The sequence below is a fragment of the Vombatus ursinus genome, unplaced genomic scaffold (genome assembly GCF_900497805.2).
Source record: "Vombatus ursinus unplaced genomic scaffold, bare-nosed wombat genome assembly UNPS02014945.1, whole genome shotgun sequence".
Lineage (NCBI taxonomy): Eukaryota > Metazoa > Chordata > Mammalia > Diprotodontia > Vombatidae > Vombatus > Vombatus ursinus.
In genome coordinates this window covers 29,617,926-29,633,343 of record NW_020954723.1, presented here as the reverse complement: position 1 = coordinate 29,633,343, position 15,418 = coordinate 29,617,926, and the positions used below count along the sequence as shown (strand labels likewise).

Below are 15,418 nucleotides of genomic sequence, written 5' to 3'. Positions count from 1 at the left end.
AGATACAAAGAACTAGAAAGATATAAGGAACTGTGAACTTCTGTTATATACAATTAAATAATATACGATTAAAATATATGCATATGTAAATATAGAAATTATAGACTTTATAGTTAATATTTAATAACCATACTATAGAATTTTTATATAATCACTTCTATTTAAATATATTATCTTTAGTATATATGTGGTATCTATATGTACAAATATAAAATATTTCTCATTGCACATTAAATATATTTATATGTAAATATATTTAATTGTATACATGGCACACCATATATACATACAACATGTATAGTATGTACATATATGTGCATGTGAATATATATACATATTTTTAATGATCTATAACAAGTTCATAATTCCTTATACAGTCCTCTTATTTGTATTTTGTAATGTTCATACATATAAAAATGCATATATAAAATATTTCATAATTCATATATAGTATATATATACATATATTCATAGACACATATATGGATTTAACAAAGTAGTAGAAGTCCCTGATGTGTGATTTTTGTCAATGAGGATTCTCTCTCTGATAAAGATTGTCTTTGAAAGATGTGGTGACCAAACTAGTGATAAAGTCCTTGGGATTTAGCCAGCCTGGTCCTAAGACAACAGGCATACTGTTGGTCACATGCCTGCATTCAACGTTTTTGCTTGTACTTGGTAAGGTCTTTCAGGATCTGCACCATTTTCAAGAACCCCACCATGGTAAAGCACCAGAGTTGTTGTTGTTTGTCTTTCATTCTCAAAGAGGACTAATGACATCACCAGGGTGATGTCTTGACTTGCGCATGAATTGGATTTAAGTGAGGCAGAACTGTGCAAAGCTGTCAACCTTACTATTTCCTCAAGAATCATCAAAGTCCAGCAGCAAGACATAACTCCAGATGGTTAGTGATCAGAGTGGGTCTTTAGGAAAAGATTCTTCAGCTACCGTACTTCTATACTCCCTTCCTTTCTTCTCCCATTCCTTTTACTTATTATTTATATATTTTTGGGTGCCACAACATTTCTTTTTTGACATCTGGGAATTTATTCTTATTCCTCATATTATTTCAACTTCTGGTAAAATTTCTCACAACAAAGTGCTTATTAGATCATATTCTTTCCATTACTAGAGGCATTGTCACCTTTCTAGAAAGCTACTTTTGTCATATCACTTTCTTCATGAACCTAAAATGGCTCCTTATTATCTACTGCATCTTCTTCTTACTTTTGAGGTCTCCTGTGATTTGGCGCTATGTCTAGTTTCCTTCTACTTCCCAATAGCTACCTATAATTTTTTCTAGTGGAATGGATGTCCTCATTGTCCACCACTCCTTTGACCTTCCCTCCCACTTTGTCTGCCCTGCTATGTTTGTTACAAGCTCTATAGCTTTCCCCATGCCTTCCTGCCTTCTGTCCAAATCATACCTCTCCCTCCAACCCAAATTTAAGTCCTTTATATTCTATGAAGCCTAGTTCGGAATGGTCTCTCTCCCTTCTCTGAAATCCTATGGTATTTCAACACACAGGTTAACATTTAACATTCTCTAAAAGTTTCACGTGTGTTAGATTTGTTTCTTAGGTAGACTGCAAGTTCCTTGGGGGATAGTACCATGTATTTCTATTCTGAATTCATCATTTGTCTCTAATAAACCCATTCTTTCTTCTAATTTTCCCCATATTTCCACGGATGGCACCATGACAGAATCACAGTATTGAGAGTTTGAAGAGACATTAGGGATCATCCTAATTAGAAATCATTCCTAATTTTCTGTGTGAAACTACTGAGGCTCAGAGAAGTTAAGTGATTTGCTTAAATTCTTATAAGAAGCAGATAGCAAAGCCAGGATTCTCATCCATGTCCTTGGACTCTAAATCCAGTTTTCTACCTCATCATAATGCTTCTCTCCTCCCCCAGTACCTAGCATAGTCCCCTGCACACAGTTGGCTCTTAACAAATGCTGATGTAATGTGCTTGTATTACACTGGACCTTGTGTCATACTGATGTATACATCTCATTTACTTTTTTATATTGGGGACTTTTTGAGGACAGGGATAATGTTGTATCTCTTCTTTTTATCTCCACCTTCTAGCACAATATAGTGGGTACTTAATATGTATTTACTGAATTGAATTCTTCTGTAAACTCCACAGAATATAACGTAAGATTTTCAATAAATACTTGTTGATTCATTAATTGAAGTTTTTATTTTCAATCTGGATCAGTTCTGGGATGACACTGGTTTTCCTGGTCTTCTAGAATCATAGAAAGAATTCTAGAGTCATAAGGGGCCTTGGAGATCGCCTAATTTCCATTGAATTTCCTTTTTTGTGTCATGAATCCTTTGAGCAGTATAGTAAAATTTATGGAGCCCTTCTCAGAATTATGTTTTTAAATGTATAAAGTGAAATACATAAGGTTACAAAGGAAACCAATTACACTGAAATACATTTGCCCAAATATATCTATTTTTAATTCACAGACCCCAGGTTAAAAGCTTATTATCTAATTCAACTCCCTTATTTTAGAGATGAAAAAACCCCCCAGGTATGAGGGAAATAAATTGCCTTTTCAAAGATCACGTAACCAGTAAGTCGTAGTCCAGAGACTACATCCTAGGTCTTTTGATACTTAGGATCTTCTAGAGAATGGACCAGGAGAAACCTAAAAAGGTTGGACAGAACCAGACTCCAGAGCCACCTTTAGAAGGGTCAGCCATGGCACTATTGGATTTACTTTACTGAAGAATCATTTCTGAGTTTCAATCCTAGCCCTGCATATCATTCCGGAAAGGCCACTTATTCCCCTCCATCAGTGCCACATTGGTCCTCCTTTACATGGAGTGGGACCTTGTCTTGCCCTGGTGGCCTCCCTAGTGCCCCTCCCTGCACTAGGGTGTTCCAAGAAGCCGGCTTTTAGCTAGTTTCCATCCCCAAGGTCTGTAGACCTTTCAGCCTATGATAACCTGACTTGGAAAAGTCACTTGCGGTGACTTTTTCTTGGATTTTCTGATCAGGATTGAATTTTCTAGATCTGTTTGGAGGAGTCTTGGTAGGGGGAGGAGTGACAGGAGCTTTCTTTACTTCCTGCTATTCTACCACCATGGCTCCTGACCTGACTTTTGCCTTCTTATATTTTCATCAGAGGTACCCTTAATATGTGTTTAGATCATTTTCATAGGGATGTTGCAGAGATTAGAAAGTATGTAGTTGCTCATGTCTTCTCTGTGACCTTGTTTGGAGAGTAATAATACCAACTCTGATTTTTTTCTAATTATTTGGCATCTTCTCTTTTGAATATTCATATATTGATCCCTCAATGCTTTCTTTTTTATTTCTGCAATTAATAAGAACTTATTTTCTCTCCTTCCCACTGAGGGAAAAAAAGAAAAAATGGTTAGTCATTGTGTTGATAAGAGTTTTTACATCTTTCAAAGTTTTTTTTTTGTGATACAGTATTGCTTTTACTGTAAATGTCACTATCCTGGTTCTGCTTACTTCACTCTTCATCAGTTCATAAATTTTTCTCTGGTTTATCTGAAAACATCCCTTTTATCATTTCTTATGGCACAATAGTATTCCATTACATTCACATATCATATTTTATCCAGCCATTCCCCAGCTGGTGGGCACTCCCTTAATTTCTGGTTCTTAGCCCCTCCAAAAAAGCTATTACAAATATGTATATATATATATATATATACACATATATATATACACATATATATATATATCTGTATGTAAGGGTTCTTTTTCTCTTTATTGACCTTTTGAAGACATAGTATAACTGGGTGCAAAATATGTATAATTCAGTACCTATTCAGTATGTAAAATTCAGTAGCTTTTGGGGTATAGTTCCATATTAATTCCCAAAGTGGTTGTACCAAGTCACAGTTCTACTAATAGTACATTAACATGCCTGTTTTCCTGCAGTTTCTCCAACATGTAATTTTTCTTTTGTCATTTTTGCCAATTTTATGGGTTTAATAAGAAACTTCAAAGTTGCTTTAATTCACATTTCTGTTATTATTAGTGATCTGAAGCATTTCCCTCCCCCCCAATATAGTTATTGATAGCTAGTATCTCTCCCTTTGAAAAGTGCCTATTTATATTCTTTGACTATTACTTGGGACCCTCTATGCTTTCAAAATTATGACTTCTAGAGCAGGTTTATTCTATGTGTACATATATTTGTTTTGGTTGCCTTCTTGACTGGATTTTCTTAAGTGTCATTTCACTTTCTTACATATATCATAGGGAATTGTTCAAGTCATGGAGAGCAGTTGGGGACTGGGGTGAGGGGAAGGTGAATGTAGGCAGCAGGTGGTGCTACTAAGCAAGGCAGGCTAAACTACCAATGCACTGGTGGAGGGGGAAATGCTCCTTTATCTGTATGGGCTTAATTTTCTTTCATCACTCCTTCTTCAGGAAAAGTGATATTTCTTTTGAACTCAGCTCTCCAAGAATGGCAGGCAGTATTTTAAAAATGAAAGTGAATTTACCTGTTATTCTCTCCCAACCTGCTGTTCTCAGTGGTGCATGATTTATTTCTAGGAGTAGCTAAAACCCAAATTCCTATGACAAGCTTATACAGGCCAGTAATATTCTTCTACTCTGTTCTAATAGTTCCTGCTGACCAAACCTTTCAAAGTTTTCTCCCCTAGATTAGGGAATGCCCTCTCTTTTATCTTCCTTGTTTGCAAGGTTGAAACCAAATACATATGTGGTTTATGTATATCATTTCTGTATTGCCAAAAGGGTTTTATAGTAGGGAAATGAGATTTAAACAGAAAGCAACAGATACAAAACAAAAGCAAATACAACTGGCTAACCAGAAGAGGGAAGAACAGCTTTGTTAACAAGTATAATGACTCCCTGGATCAGTCCCATCTCTCAGGTCAACTCATACTAACTTGGCCCCATAGGTCCCTTGGAGTTGCCACTACCTAGCTCTACCTAGTCACAAAACAGGGTAAGTCCAGATTTTTTTTTTCTGATAGACTCTTATGGTTTATATCTCAGTAGTATTTGTTAATAGAATAATTACTGTGCAGTGGTTATCACCCCACCTGTCCAGGTGGAACAATTGCTCATGACTTTGTGCTTCTATGAGTTTCATCTATGTCACTACCCTTGGTGGGCCTTTTTACTGCTGTCTCTCAGAGTTCCTATTCAGCGTCGGCAGCCAAGCATTGAAGAAAGATGAATCAACTTTGTGCACATGGTAGGTCGTCACTCCATGGAGATCATCTAAACATCCAGGAGGGAGTGTTCTTAGAGGCAGGAATGGATGTCACCGATTGGCTGCCATTTTTTGAAAGGACAAAAGATATGACAACATCCATTTTCTTAGGGTACTTTGTCTTGCTAGGACCAAAATGAAGGTGGTCACTGAAGGAGGGGCCAGATACACACACCTGAGGGAGCAGTTGTGTGAGGTTACATGAGTTGATGTTGCCCTAGGGCACCATTAGACAAGAGTACCACACTCTTGCAGATGAATCAAGAGAATGCACAGCTGTCTTTGTGCAGTCTGTCAGTCACACATGTGATGTCTGACACTCATACACCCACCTATTCACCTGTTAGCTATATAATTATTTAACATCAATATTAATTAAGTAGTTAACCCTTAAGTAAGAGCAAGCTAGCAACTGAAGAGAAGTCAGACAACAGAGAGGAAGTTCAAAATTAGGCAGTATTCTTCTCTAGTACTGGGGTCATCCAAGGGGGTCATTTTTACATACTTCTCGAATCAGAAGGTTGTGACCCCCGAGGGATTAAGGCCTGTTTGTTTTCCTTCCTACTAGCCTTTTATGGGACCTGAAGCCCAGTAAAGCTGCCCATCAGGCCTTATCCCTCAGACTCCTCGAGACATTTAATAATATTTAGTTGGTATTTGTTTGGTTATCATAATCTATCTTATCTGATATTCGGAAATTCATTCTTATGCAACCTTGTATGAGTTTCTGATTTTTAAAAATCATCAAATATTTATTAATAGCATGCTTCGAGCAGAACGCTGCTGGGAGAGAGGCAAAGTTTAGATAAAACATGATTCCTGTCCTCATGGAGCTTATAGTCTAAAAGGGGAATGTGATACCAACCAGTAGCATAACAAATGTATCAGATAGCTATGAAACAAAAGTGCTGTGAGAGTTATGAAGGGGAAAGTCATTACCAACTTGCAGGGTGCGGATCAAGGAAGGGGAAGCCTCATAGAGGAGGGCAAATTTGAATCAGGTTTCAGCAAAGGGCCAGGTAAAAGAGCACAAGTCGTGTTTCAGAGGTGAGGGTGGGCAGAGAGAGTGAGTATTGTTTGGTTGAAGTTTAGAGTACACAGAAAAGAATATATGAGATGTGATATGTGTATTTGAAATGCCTTCTCTTTGTTTAATAGAATTATTAAGGAATGTTGGGATCTTTTTGGTAGCTAAAATGTTTAATTAACTAGGACCCCCCTCCCTGATCATGTCAGGTATGTAAGGTTACTTTAATTTATCCACTAAATAAGAACCCAAGCATTCTAGTGCTCATTCCTTTCTTCTATTTCTTTGTAATAACATTTCTGAGCTAAAAAGTCCCAAAGAGTGAAGTGACTTATCCAAGGTCACACAACTAGTTGTTGGTAAGAGTTTTGACTGAAACCCAGTCTTCTTAACTCTTAATCTTTCTCCACTATATCTTGCTGTTCTACATTATTTAACTAACCAACCTCTCTCTCTTCCTTTTTTCCTTCCTTCCTTCCTTCTCCCTCCTCCTCTTCTTCCTTCTTTTTCTTCTCCTCCTCCTCTTTCTTCTTCCTCTCTCACAGAAAGTTCTTAAGACATGATGGTCTCAAAAGCACACACAGAAAATCAGAAAACATAAAAAAACCCACAACAACCCATAATGTTCATTGTACTGGACCACTCCTGGTCCCCCTCCTGGCCCCCAACAAGATAAAGGTAATTTTTAGGACTGCTGAACAGATATTTTATTTTTTTATTTTTTATTTTTGCTTTTTGGTGAGGCTATCGAGATTAAGTGACTTGCTCAGGGTCACACAGCTAATAAGTGTTAAGTGTCTGAGGCTGGATTTGAACGCAGGTTCTCCTGACTCCAAGGCCAGAGCTGTATTCACTGTGCCACTTAGCTGCCCCTGAGCAGATATTTTACGTTCACCTTATATCTACACTGTCTAAGGAGCTCACAAAATCCAAATCTTCTGGCCAGCAATGGCTTTCTTTAGTCCCCCACCTATGGGATAATGCTGTTGTTGGTCATTTCCTCTGAGAAGTGTGCTGTTGCAGAAATCACCCTCTTGTTGGCCGATGTTCAAATCAGGGACTCAGAAATTCTTTGACCCACAAGGTTACCACGAAGTTTGGAAACGTCCATTTCTCAAGATCACGAATTGCTGACCTGTGTTCAGCGAAGGAATTAGGAAGCAGGAGGCATCCAAGGACTTGAGGTTCAGTCTCAGACCCTCCAAAGCACATGTGCCTGTGTCTCCTGCCCAGCTATCTGCTCACTCTATAAACCATTATTGTCCCTGGAAGTGGAGAGACATCTCCTCTCCCTTTACCCACCAACCCCTTTCTGCTTTCTGGAAATCCTAGAAACAGAAGGTGCTGGAAAATAGTCGCAAAGGAGAAACTGTCTCTGATTTCATAAAATCACAGTCTCTAAGAGCTGGAAGGGAACTTTGGTGTTATTGAGTCTAATCCTCCAAGGCTATTGGGAAACAATGGGCTGCCATCTGCCCTCAAGTTTTTTGGTTTTTTTTTTTTTTCCAATAGCTCTTTTTAGTTACGAGCTAAAACCCACCCCTCTACTGGCTAGAAACAGCTGATGGGGTTTTAGGACTGGGCACTAGGTGCAGCTGCTACTATGATTAAATGGCATGACCCTCACTCCCAATAGAAATTAATTGGGCCCAGAAGCATTGCTGTCAAACCAACAATTTCTGGAAACTAGAACGTGCTCCTATGACTAGTCTTCCTGTTTCCTCCGTAATTTCAACATACCTTATATGGGGGTGTTGGGGGCGGGGTGAGGAGGGATCCCTAATAGTCCTAAAGAGCTCTTGGAGCATGACATTAAATGACTTGTGACTGAGGATGCAAGTACAATCCCCCCCACCCCAATTAGTTCCTGCCCTCAAGAAGCTGTGACAAGGAATAGGATTGGAGAGGGCTGAAGTCCAGAAGAAGGTAAGGAATTTGCTCAAGATCATTTAGCTAAGTAGTGGCAGAGGTTGGATCTGAACTCAGGTCTCCAGATTCCCAGTCCATTGCTCAAGGTAATGCTGAATAAAAGAATGGGAAATACAAAGTAGAACCGGGGAAAGAATTCCCATTATCTAGCCCAAGGCTTTGGGTAAACCACAGTGGTCACCTACTATTATGAAACCACCTTTACTTATCCATTCCCTCTGGCAACCAGGAGATTTCATATTCAGTCTTTCCCTTACTGTGACCTGGCTTCAAGAGAATGGAGTCTTGGGCGGAACTGCATTCTCTTCAGATCCTGGGCAGCCTGAATGAGGTGGAATACAGCTGGGTCCCTATTCACAGGACCGGAGTTAGAACGGCTACTTTCATAACCTATATGAAGTTGGTCAAATCATTTAACCTCCCCAAGTGTCAGTTTCATTTACAAAATGAGGAAGCTGGACTAAATGACTTCTGAACTCTCTTACAACTCGAGATCTATGTGTAATCTCATTGTGTCTGTGCATCTGGAAAACAGAATACTGTGGGAATGCAATAATTTGATAGAACTATAAAGTAGATAATGCATATCCTTGCAGAGACACATCCCCCCCCCCCAACCATTAAGGCTAAGATCGACAAATATAAAAAAAATTAAAGGCATCGAATCCAAGACTACATGTGTCCAGCTTGTTCCCAGAGCCAAGCCCTAAACCCCAGCCAGGCGCCAAAGGGCCATCTCCCTTCTGTCTTCAGACCCCAAACCAAACGGCAAGTTGGGAGTCAGCCTCTTTTTTTCTTTCTGGCTTTCAACATTAAAAAATATATATGTACCATCCCTCACCACAGCTCCCTCCCAAGTTGTTATTTGGTTTTGGTTAAGAAGATGAAAGGCTGGATTCTGTTAAGCTAGAAAGAGAAGAGAGGAGAGGGAAAAGAGAGAAGAGTTACAGTTTTCCCTCAAGGAAGGACCAGGGCGGTCCCTGACAGAGTAAGGGTTCCCTGTTATATTTAAACCCCACAGATGTGTTTGGCACAGACTTCAATTTCGAAATTGCAGGAGGCTACTTCAATGACAGGGGGCAAGCCTCTTCTGCATTCCCAGCCACTTTCCCCTCCCCTCAGCAACCATCCATCCCCCCCCCCCCCCCCCCCCCCGCCTGCCCCGCGGATCCCCTCCCTCCTGGCTCACTCTTGAGAAGAGCCCAAGGCGAAATTCAGGTCAGGCTACTTGGCTATTTCCCCTTCTGCTAGAAGAACTCTGGTGGGCCAGGCTAGTTTCTGGTGCCTTGCTGCTGTGTGTTTTAAAGGTGTGTGGGTGCGCGCGCCGCGTGTGTGTGTGTGTGTGTGTATAGGGGGTGGGGGGTGGCAAATTTAAATTGGATACATTTGTGTTTTCTGGACCAGGGAGTCTGTCCCTGGCTCTCCTGCCACTGGAGCCCAAGCAATCTGAAAATGCCCCCACGGCTCAGGAATAAATATGCAAGGCTTGTCATACTGTTGCAGTTCTCGCTCCCAGCTGATAGGGTGACGTGTGGTTTGGAGGCTTGGAGATTGGCTTTTGGATTTGGCTTCTTGCTGCAGCTTAATGGGCAAGATTCTCTCTCTCGCCCAGAAACCAGACGAGCAGTTCATTCCGTTCGCCTCTTGCGCCGAGATGCTGGGAAATCTCCCGCGGTGATGGTGTGAGAGAGGGAGCGGGCGAGCCACAGACCGGGGGAAGCCCGGCCGACGTGACTGCGGTCTGAGGGGGCCCTCCAGACCTTCAGGTCGCTCCCTATCGATCACCCTCCTCCTCGCCTCCCTAGCCGGCGTGATCCCCGCCTGCGCCGTTTCCTCCCTCCTTCCCGGGCTCAGGCTCTCCCGGAGGGAGCCCTTGGGCAGAGTCGGTGCTTCGGTTTGGGGGGTGGCTGGGTTTTTGGTAGTTGTCGCATTTCAAACAAAAAGTCCGAGTGCTGAGACGAACCCTGAGCTCCCCCGATCCAGACCCTGAGCTCCCCCGATCCAGACCCTGACCCCCTCCCGTCCCAGCCTCCCTCTCCAGATGCGCTGCCCCTCGGCTCCCTGACAGCTGCGGAGCCACAGTGGGCGCGCGCGGCTAGCGGGACTGATATGCCCAGGACTCGGTTCGTCGTCTGCGGCCGGCCAGCGGGAGCGATGAGCTGCCTGTGAACCTGGAGGCCCTGTGGTGGGGGGATCACGCACCTTCCTCACCGAGCCCCCCACCACCGCCCCTTCCCGGACCCCTCCCCCAATCCCCCCAGCTAGGACCGAGGCATAGAGGCCGTCGCCAAAGGTGAGTAGAAGATCGTCCCTGCTCCCCGCCCCCCAACGCCCCGGTTTAGAAATGGGGAGCTCGGGAAGGCAGAGGGCTGAGGGTGTCCAGTCTTGGCCCTAGGGTACATTATCTTTATGAAGTGTAATTATTCAAGTTGCTCGTGTGTGTGTGTGTGTGTGTGTGTGTGTGTGTGTGTGTGTGTGTAGAGGTGTGGTGTGCCTCAGAGATTATGTTTTATGTGTATGCTATGTTTGTGGGTTTGGGAAGGGTGTGTGTGGCTGGGAGTGTAACATATGTATGGTGTGTTGTCTGTGAGCGTGTCATGGGTGGTGTGTCTGCGCGAGTGTGTGCCCTCGTTTGAGTCTGAGAGTGTGTTGTGTTGTGTGTCTGTGCGCGCGCACACATACACACACACACACACATATGCTTAGCCAGTGGCCCCTGCAACCCCCGAGTGCCCAGTCCAGCAGTGGAGAGATGGGGGGGGCACATTCTAGGGGAATAGAGAGAATGTGTGCGGATTTGGGGAACGGGGAGCGAAGGAGGAGCACTTAGACTGGGAAGATCTGGTGGGGCCTCGGCCCGCTTTTGGCTACCACTCTGATGGTGGTCAGGGAGGGTTTCGGGGAGTGCGGTGGAGGACAGGAGGAGGGGGAGATGGGGAAGAGAGAAGTGGGGCGGGCGAGGGGGGGAAACGAAGGAATAAAACCCAACCGTACATACCCTCTTCCTGCCCCGCCCGGGTTCTTTGCCAAAAGCAGCGCGAGTACTGGGTCCCCCATTCCGGACCCGGGGTTGACCGTTTGGGGCTGCCCTACCGGAACCCCAGAAGCCCAGCACCTGAAAGCTGTGGGAAAAGCGGCTGCACCAGAGGAAAGGCAGCTTTTCCTCTTCCCGTTATGTATATTTACGAGTGTGAGTATGTGTGAGTATGAGTGTGAATGTGTGTGTCTGGGTGTGTATGTGTAAAGCTAGGGGGAGGGGTGAAGGGGGCGGGCACGTTAAAGAGAACAAATGTCTTTAATGCAGTGCTATAAATTTCTCCCCTCCCTTCCTCCCTCCCTTCACCCAATACACACGCTTCTGATGATTAAAAAACAAACACGTGAAGGTGTTCGAGGGTGATGGATGTGTAGAGAGCCACGGAAGAATCGTGCGATTTACTGATGGGAAGAGAAAGGGGACAGAGGGAAATTAAAATAGTCCTAGTGCGATTTATAGGACCCCAGGCAGCAGCTCTGCACTGGGACCGGGATTCCTCGTAGGTGGTCAAGAAATAACAGAAGATCCAGGGGCTACCCTTGAAGATGAAAGGGAAAGCCTGTGAGCCACTGGTGTCCGGATGACTCTTTGTGTGTGCAATTAATCTTAGACAGCTGTTGTGCTCCATCCACTTGTGCTGAGATCTTGTTTACCTCGGTTTTCAAATATAGCTTCTGCGCCATGCTATTCCCGAAATAGGGCAAGAGCAGTTCACTTTGTCGTGAGAGGCAGTCCGGCTTCTGGCTTGTGGGGGAAGGAGGACTGGTGATGAGCTTATGTCCTATCCCTTCTTGACTTGAGCTTCTTCTAATGGTGGATAGTTGATAGCCAGAAAGGCACACATAGGTGCTCCCCCATTTCCTTCTGTCAAAATCTAAAGATTTTTTTTATCATTTATCATTTTTTATCATTTATCATTTTATCATTTATCATTTTTTCTGTCTTAGTCTTCCCATTTTCTTTGCTTTGGAGAAGGTAGTATGAGGCTATCAGATTGGCTTTGAGAGTTGTTGCCCATCTTCTCCCTGGGTAGTGATATGGCTAGACAGCACTTTGGGTTCTTGTTTCCCACTCCACCCCTTTTTACTCGACAACTACCTTCTCCAAAATAGGCACTTTTGTCTCTATTGCAGGTAAAATGATCTTATGCCAGAAGATCGACCTTACTTCCCACCCCCTAACCCTCCAACCCGGTTTAGGAATGGGGAACTGGAAAAGGCAGAGGTTCTAATTAATCTAGTACCCTGTTATATTTTGATAATGAATACAGCTCATCCCAAACAGGAACATGGTCTCTTGAGTCTAGAAGCTCTTTGGGAACCTCACTTTCCCTTGACCCTGTTTTGAGGACTATTTAAGAAGACTCATGTTCAAGTGATATCTCTGATGCAAAGCATCTATATGATCCTGGACAAGTAACTTAACCTCTCAGACTGTAAATTACAAAGGAATTTGCAATCACAATAGTAAAGGGAATATGTACTCTAGGTAATACCCTATATCAGTTTATAGGATTAGAAAATTTCCTAAAAGCATCAAGAGGTTGTGTCTTTCTTGGGATCACATGATCAGTATGCAAGAGAGGCAGGGTTCAATGCACGTCTTCCTGATTCCAAGGCCAGTTCTCTATCCACTATACCATGCTGCCTCTTGAGGAAGATAATACAAATATTATCCCCATTTTACATCTGAGGAAAATGAGGATTGTAGAGGCAAAGTGACTTGACCGTGGTCACAGCTTAGAAATGGCAGAGCCAGGATTAGAACCCAGGTCTGTTGATTAAGAACAGGGTATTTTTCATTATATGACCCTACCCCTCAAAGGTATACCACATCTCTTTTTTGTCTCCTGCTTTGTCATTTTTTCTGTCTTATTCTTCCCATTTTCTTTGCTTTGGAGAAGGTAGTATGAGGCTATCAGATTGGCTTTGAGAATTGTTGCCTATCTTCTCCCTGGGCTATGATCCTCCAGGAAAGAGAAGATTCTTTCATCTTATTCCTCCAGGACAGAACAAGGACAAACTGAGAGTCATCCTTGCACACTTTGTGCAGTGGTGAAATATCCTTTTCTTTGGAGAAATGCCCCTGTCTTCATCAATTATCCTTTCACCTCATTCCCTGGGTGTTGCGTATCTGTTTCTGATGTCCCTGTGCAGGGGTGTTCCTTGTACTGTCTCCATGTGCAATTTCTGGCATGGTTCACAGACAGTGATAGTTTTCATGGTTATGGGTCAGGGATCAAGTGAGGTAACATTTGTAGAGTGCTTTGCGAACCTTATATGCTATATAAATGCTAGTAGTTGTTGTCACCTTGCCCCGAGCCTCACAATGTGGGGTGAGAAGGGGTACATTGAAGTAAGAGGGGGTGGGTGGGCCGGAAACTGCTAAGTGGCTCAAGTCTTTGGTGAAGTTCTGTGAGAGAGGACCTCAGGAAGGAAAGCTCTGCTCTTGAACCCATCTCTACAAACCTCCGGTAGTACCAATGGATTTTTTATGTTTTTCCCTCTGGCAAGCTGATGTTATTGAGATGGTTTCACCAAATCTCCATTGGATGTCTCCTCTCTGTTGAGATGCAGCAGGGGATAAGAGAACTAAAAGACATATTCCCTGACCTCAAGAGGCTTACAAATGAGAGAACTATTTAAGATGACATATTATTAAATGCTAGATTGTGTGGTAGGGCAGCTAGGTGGTAAAATGGATAGAGTGCTGGGCCTGGAGTCAGAGACACTCATCTTTGTGAGTTCAAATCCAGCCTCAGACACCTACTAGTTGTATGACCCTGGGCAAGTCACTTAATCCTGTTTGCCTCAGGTTCCTCATCTGTAAAATGAGCTAGAGAAGAAATGTCAAGTATTTTTGCCAAGTATCTTTGCCAATAAAACCCCAAATGGGGTCACGAAGAGTGGGATGCGACTGAAAAACAGCAACAGATTGTGTGGCTCAGACTATGAGTTCAACAGATTAGAGGAAAGAGAAATTAGCAGGGATGAGACTGCCTGAATCAGGGCAAACTTGAGCTGAGCCTGAATGAATGAATGAATGAATGAAGCATTTATTAAGCTCTTGCTATGTGCAAGGCACTGTGGTAAGTGCTGGAGATACAAAAAGAAATTAGGACAGACCTTGTTCCCAAGGCACTCACATTCCTATGGGAGAAGCAATACGTATGGAAGGTTTTAGCTGCAAGTCGGATAGAAAGGTCCCATGGATCTTAGGGTACAGCACAAAGCAGATGTTCATTTCTCTTCTTTAATGTCATTTCCAGTGATAAAATCATGTCAGTTTCTCAAGCTGAACCATTTGACTGTGCCAGGGACTTTGGTGACAAGAAGTTTCCTTTCCGAATTTTTAGTAGCTATAGTAGTAACTACAGTGGCCAGGCTACTTCTTCACAGGGATGGTTTCCCAGGACAATGTCTGAGGACCCTAGGCTGAAAGCATTGCTGTTCCTAAAGGTCTTGGGTTCAGAGTCCTGGGCTGTCTCTATCAGGTTTTAAGGGGATATGGTGGCACCACCTTAACGAGGTGATGGTTGTTTTTAATGGATGGCTAGGATTTGGTAGGCACAGTGGATAGAGCATTGGGCTTGGAATCAGGAAGACTCCTCTTCATGAGTTCAAATCTGACCTCAGACATTTACCAGCTGGGTGACCCTGGGCAAGTCACTTAACCCTGCTTGCCTTAGTTTCCTCATCTGTAAAATGAGCTGGAGAAGGAAATGGCAAACCCCTCCAGTAACTTTGCCAAGGAAACCCCGAACGGAGTAACTGAAAAACACCAACAGGATTTGGAGAGGCAGGGAGGAAGTGGGCAGGGCATTCCAGGTAGGGGAATAGCTTAAGCATTTTCCTGGGGTCTGACCAAATCTGACTGCAATTTCATGGATACTTGCCTATGATCTCCGTGTGCATTTGCTTATACATCTCTATCGAGTAGACATGTCCATACATATCACATTCCCCATGCTCCCACTTACGCACATCTACCTCAGCACACATGTATTCTCTACACATATATTTCCACCCAGAGAACACATACACATGTGCTCGTCCCATGCACGTACTGCTCATTCGTAAACAGGTACAGATAGCCACCCATGCACATAACACACACACCTCCACCCACCTGCATTTCTGTCCTCTACACACACACACACACACACACACACACACACACACA

At 43.1% G+C, this 15,418-nt stretch overlaps 1 protein-coding gene across 7 annotated transcripts in view; it reads left to right on the top strand.

Annotated features, from left to right (window-relative positions):
- Positions 1–9,397: 9,397 nt before the first annotated feature.
- Positions 9,398–15,418, top strand: part of LOC114030098 (sodium/calcium exchanger 3) — a 216,225-nt gene continuing 210,204 nt past the window's right edge. For 4 of the 7 annotated variants that reach the window (XM_027844787.1, XM_027844786.1, XM_027844785.1 and 1 more), the window contains exon 1: positions 9,516–10,492. The gene's annotated coding sequence lies outside the window, so the exon portion shown is untranslated. The other 3 variants (XM_027844784.1, XM_027844781.1, XM_027844783.1) reach the window with 3 other exon arrangements.